This window comes from Orycteropus afer, unplaced genomic scaffold (assembly GCF_000298275.1).
Source record: "Orycteropus afer afer isolate SDZICR_OR568_19922 unplaced genomic scaffold, OryAfe1.0 scaffold00294, whole genome shotgun sequence".
NCBI classification, from domain to species: domain Eukaryota; kingdom Metazoa; phylum Chordata; class Mammalia; order Tubulidentata; family Orycteropodidae; genus Orycteropus; species Orycteropus afer.
The window spans coordinates 3,650,413-3,656,426 of record NW_006921881.1 but is presented as its reverse complement, the minus strand read 5'-3'; positions in this window follow the sequence as shown (position 1 = coordinate 3,656,426).

Here is a 6,014-nt window from a genome sequence, read left to right as displayed (position 1 = left end):
GATTGTGGGGCTGGCACGGGATCGGGCAGTGTTTCGTTCTGCTGTGCATGGGGTCGCTATGAGTCGGAAACGACTCGACGGCACTTAACAACAACAACAATAACAATGCCTAGGATATCAATCTTTATAGGTTCCATTTCATTTTGACAACTTCCAATTTTCCTACATTCATACTTTTATACATTCCATGTTCCAATTATTAATGGATATTTGTAGCTGTTTCTTTCCATTTTGAGTCATGCCACATCAGCAAATGGAGGTCCCAAAAGTTTTACTCCATCCATGTCATTAAGGTCAACTCTACTTTGAGGAGGCTGCTCTTCCCCTGTTGTATTTTGAGTGTCTTCCGACCTGAGGAGCTCATTTTTTGGCACTATATCAGACAATATTTCAGGGATATTTGTAAATTTTTCCAGTAATATATCAGACAGTATTTCACTGCTATTCATAAGGTTTTCACTGGCCAATTCTTTGAGAAGTGAATGGCCCCTTCCTTCTTCTTAGTCTGTCTTAGTCTGGAAGCTCTACTGAAACCTGTCCACCATGGCTGACCCTGCTGGTACTTGAAATACTGGCCTCATAGCAACATGCAAGCCACTGCAGTATGGCAAACTGACAGATGAGTGGTGGATATTAATGATAATATGTACCAAAAAAAGACAACCATAAGTGCAATTCATCATAACTTAAATACATCATTACCTGTAGAATGATGAACTTGTTAAGGTTGTCAAAAGTCATCAAATTATACATTTAAAATCTGTGTAAATTATGTCAATTGTATGTAACTTATGTCAATTGTATGTAACTTATATCAATTTTAACAAGAAGAGAACAAAAGTAATAGGATATTGAATGTGTTTGAAAGAGATGAGAAGAAAGTATGGAACACTGAGGAGATCAATGACCTTATACTCCCCAGTGACAGAGAGGAGCAGTAGTGACTTTTTAATTTACTACAGGGAGCATTGTTGCTGGCATCTTTCCACTAGTTCCTTCCTTTTCTTAACCATCACTGATGCCAGTAGCTAATTAATTGTCTGTGGGTTGTGGGACCCCAGAGACTTGGCAGAATTAATGAGCAGTTTCTCTCTATGGTATTGGAGTCCTTTAATCCCTCCCTCCATCACCTCATCGTGTCTTCATTCCTACCTCCAACACCATTAAAAGAGAGGTTAACTTCTTGGGCTAAGGACAGAAGGTTGTTGGCAAAGAGTTTCATGCAAAGAGCTACCTCTGGCCTCAGCCTCACATAGAAAGAAGAAAGATGGTGCTAGGCTATGGTTAGTGCAAAGAGTCAGCCCATATGGGTTCAAGTCTCAGCTCTGTCTATACTATTTTGAGTAAGTCATTTATCCTCTTTGTGTTTCAGTTTCTTCATCTGAAAACAAAGATAGTGTTAGTAATAACATCTAAGTCATACAGTTCATGAGTGCTTTGAAAAGTATGTAGCAGTGCTATTCACAATCAACGTTATTACCTGAAACTTAACCTTCACTTCCTTCAAAGGTGCCCATCCTGCTTTAGTTTGCCCTCAATTCTCATTGTGAGGAGCAAGTGGAGGCTCCAACAAGTCCAGAAACTCCTTGTCTTGGGAGAGATCCAACAGCAAGGAGATAAGGAGATTCTGACTTGATTATGGGTAAGTTGCAAGTTTATTCTTCTCCTACGTCCCATCAACCTTCACATGTCCTCAACAGTGGAGCCACCAGGAGCATATACTTGAAATCACACAGGAGCTAAACTCCTGGCTCTGGTGCTTACTGGATGAGTGATTTTGTGGAAATTATTTACCTTCTCTGAGACTGTTTCTTTTTCTTGATTCACACACACTGCTTCTTTTCTGTACAGATCTGTTTCACCCACCCAATATGTTTGCATTATTTGCCTTCAATTCTTGGGGTCTTCTGATAATACTCAGTGTACTCCCAGAGGTTTTTCAAGAGCATGAAACCACTCTTTCTTCCAATTATAAAGTCATCTCAGCAGGAAGTAATCATACTGCTCAATATTTTGAAGCCAACTTTTGGTTCAGTGGCTTAGAATAGACACTAAAGAGGCCCGCATTAGACATGACAGCTAAGTACAATATATGATCCAAACCAAAATCAAACCCACTCCCATCGAGTAGATTCTGACTCATAGCCACCTCCATTGTGTTTCCAGGCTATAAATCTTTTCGGAAGTAGATTGCTTCATCTTCCTCCCACAGGGCAGCTGGTGGGTATAAACCAGTGACCTACTGGTTAGCAACCAAATGCCTTACTCACTATGCCACCAGAGCTCCTTATATGTGATCCAGGATGAGAGAAAAATATTCCTACAATGGACGTTATTGGGTCAACTGACAAAATCAAAATATGGACTATACATTAGAAAATAGTGTTATACCAATGTTAAGTTTCCTGAATTGATCACTGTACAGTGTTTAAGAGATCAATCATATTGTCTTAGGAAATCAGGGTTTCAAACTCATTCCAGTTTGATCCCCTGCTGAGAGTTTGCAATTCCACCCCAGATATACTGAATCAGAATCTTCATTTTAACAAGGTCCTCAAGGTGATTCTTACAGAGCCCTTACTTATTAATAGGAATTACCTTGGGATCTTATTAAAATGTAGATCCTGATTTAGTATATCTGGGATAGGAATGTGAATTCTCAGTAGGAGGTCAAATTGGAATGCACATGTTTGAAATCCTGGGAAATATATACTGAAACATTAAGTAGTAATATGGTTCAGAAAAAAAAAATGTGATATGTGAAAATATATATATTGAGGTAGTGTGGGAACACAAATGAGTTAAAATACTAGAATTGATGAATCTTGGTAAAGGTTGTACAGATAGTCCCCTACTTCATACGTATTCCAGCTCTCAGCAACCATGCTTACGACAACCCATTTTGGGGGTTGTTTTTTGTATATCTTATCTTTAGTAATCGTACTACATGCAATGTTGCAGCACGTAATTTGATGATGTTGTCATTCTCATACCACCTCCAAAGACAAATAAAGATTAGAGTTATAAAGATAATGGTAATAGAAAACATAATAATGAAAATTTTTTAAAAAATGACATATCCAACATTCATCAGAACCAATTTACAGAGTCATCATCATAAGTCCCATCCTAAGTCAGGGATCACATATATAGGAGTTCTTGGTATTACTCTTGCAACTTTTCTGTAAGTTTTTAACTTACTTCAGAACAGAAGTCTTTTTGAAATTGCATGTTAATGAAATCAACAGAGCATTATAAAAACCAAGCTTTATTTAAATGCCTGAAACGCAACATGATATATTTTTAGTACTGATTTCATCTTATTGGAAAGGAAAGGGATCTATTTCCACTTCCCATTTCCAAGCCCCAATTCTCAGGAAATTTTTGCTATTATAGATCCAGACAATAAACATTTTATGACTGACACTAATTTTTTTTTCTTGTTTTGCCATATTACACTTAGTGGAAAGTTGAGATTAGGGCTTTTTCTTTGCAGAGAGAACACTTGTTTTTTGTTTAGTAAATCGTAATGGTTTTTTAAAACTTTTTATTGTGATTTGAGTGAAATTTACAGAGCAAATTGGTTTTCCATTCAATTGTCCATATGTATTTTGTTTTATGACATTGAGTGCAGTCCCCACAAAGTGACAGCACACTTCCTACTTCTCTGTGTTTACCGTTTCCTTTCATCCTTCTTTCCTTTCCATTCTTGCCTCCTGAGCTTTATCCCTGGGCAAATGCTACCTTTTTGATCTCATATGGTTGATTGCTCTAAGTAAGGCTTGCCTCCCTAGTGTTATTGTCCACCTCATAGGCCTGTGTACTCTTTGGCTGAAAGTTGAGCCACAAGGGTGAGTTCAGTTCCAGGTTTGAAGTGTGATTATGTGCCATAGTCTGAGGTTCCATCAGTCTTTATTCAACCAGTGAGCCTGGTCTTTTTTATGATTTTGAATTTTGTTCCACAGTTTTCTACCAGCTTGTCCAGAACCTTCCATTATGATCCCTTTCAAAGTGGTCAGTTGTGGTAGCCAGGCACCAGCTAGTTCTTCTGGTCTCAGGATCATGGAGGCTGAGGACTAATGCTCCATTAATCCTCTGGACTAATTGTTTCCATGCATCTTTGATTTTCTCCACTCTTCTTTGCTGCATATGGGGAAGAGACCAATAGTTGCACCTGAGATGGCCACTTGCAAGCTTTTAAGACCTTAGTTGCTACTCACCAAAGTAGGATGTAGAACATTTTCTGTGTGAGCTATGTTATGCCAATTGACCTGGAAGTCCCCTGTGAGCATGTTCTTGAGCTCCGAGGCCCAATGACTCATTCAAACTCAAGCTGTTTGGTTATGGCTGAGAAGTTTTCACCACTTTCCCTTGTTTGTTTTCCTATATATATGGATATTTTTATAACACATACAGATAACGTATGTAGAAATTTCATCTGCCCCACCTATATATGGTTATATGGGTATAGTCTCATTTGCCTATCCATACCTGATCATCTTGCCTGTCTACCTATGTATCCACTTGTAGATTAATGTTTGTTATTATTGACAATGCAGGATTATGTATGTAATAATATTTACCTTTGTTGTCTATAATTTTATTCACTTCTCTGTCTTCCTTTTCATTAGTTACATGGTGCTGGTCACCCCTTCTTTGTATATTGCCTTTCCCTTCATTCAAATTAGTACTTATATTTCTCTTATTTAGTTAGTGATTTTCTTTCCCCTTGCTTCCCATACCGTCATTGGTTTCCCAAAGAGATCTTCAAAAATTTTTTCTTTCTGGGTGTAAACCCCGCCTTGACTTTTTATAATAATGGATTCATACTATATTTGTACTTTTGTGTTTGTCTTCTTTCACTCAACATAATGTCCTCCAGGTTCATACACATTATAACATGTTTTGAAGATTCCTTGTAATTCTTGAATGTTGCATAGTATTTCATTGTGTGTATGTACCATAGTTTGTTTAATCCATTTATCCATCAATGGGCACTTAGATTATTTCTGTCTCTTTGCTATTGTGAATAGTGCTGCAATGAACATGGGTACACATATATCTATTTATGTCCTGGCTCTCATTTCTTTAGGATATATACTTAGTAGTGACATTGTTGGATCAAGTGGTATTTCTATTTCCAACCTTTCAAGGAATCACCATATCATTTTCCACAGTGCTTGCACCATTTTACAGCCCCATCAGCAGTGTATGAGTGTTCCAATATCTCCACAACCTCACCAACATTTATTGTCTTCTGTATTTTTGAACTTTGCTGTTATTACTGGGGTAACATGATATCTCATTGTTGTTTTGATTTGCATCTCCCTAATGGCTAATAATCATGAGCCTTCTTTCATGTTTTTGTGGACTACACGAATGTTTTCTTTGGTCTGTTCACGTCCTCAGCCCATTTTTCATTGGATTCTTTTTGTTGTTGAGATATCGAAGTTTTCTATAAATTTTAAAGAGATAAGTCCCTTGTTGGGCACGACACTGACAAATATTTTTTCCCAATCATAATGATTTTAAAAAAAAAAAGAAAGACAAACATCAAGCAATTGATCTCTCTAGGGTTGGAGTCACTTCCCACAGAAGAGAAATCTACTCCACAGTCCACATTTTCTATCTGTGGTTGGTTTCCTTGCAAAGACCTAAAATAAAATAGGAATAAGTCTAGTTAATTCATGCCTCCTGGTAGAATATAAGATCAATTCTACAGCAATATATATGTAATCAGGAAATTTACTCAATACACATTCTTCCTAATTCCTCCCAGTCATAATAAATGGTCAATTCAGTAGTACCAGAGCACTAAAAATATAATAGATATTCAATAAATGTTTGCTGAATTAGTGAACACTGATTAATTAATTGGGGAGCTCTGGTAGCGTAGTGCCTAAGGCACTTGACTGCTAACCAGAAGGCTGGCAGTTCAAACCCACCAGCCACTCTTCAGAAGGAAGATGGGGCAATCTACTTCCGTAGTGATACTGCCTCAGAAACCCAAGGAG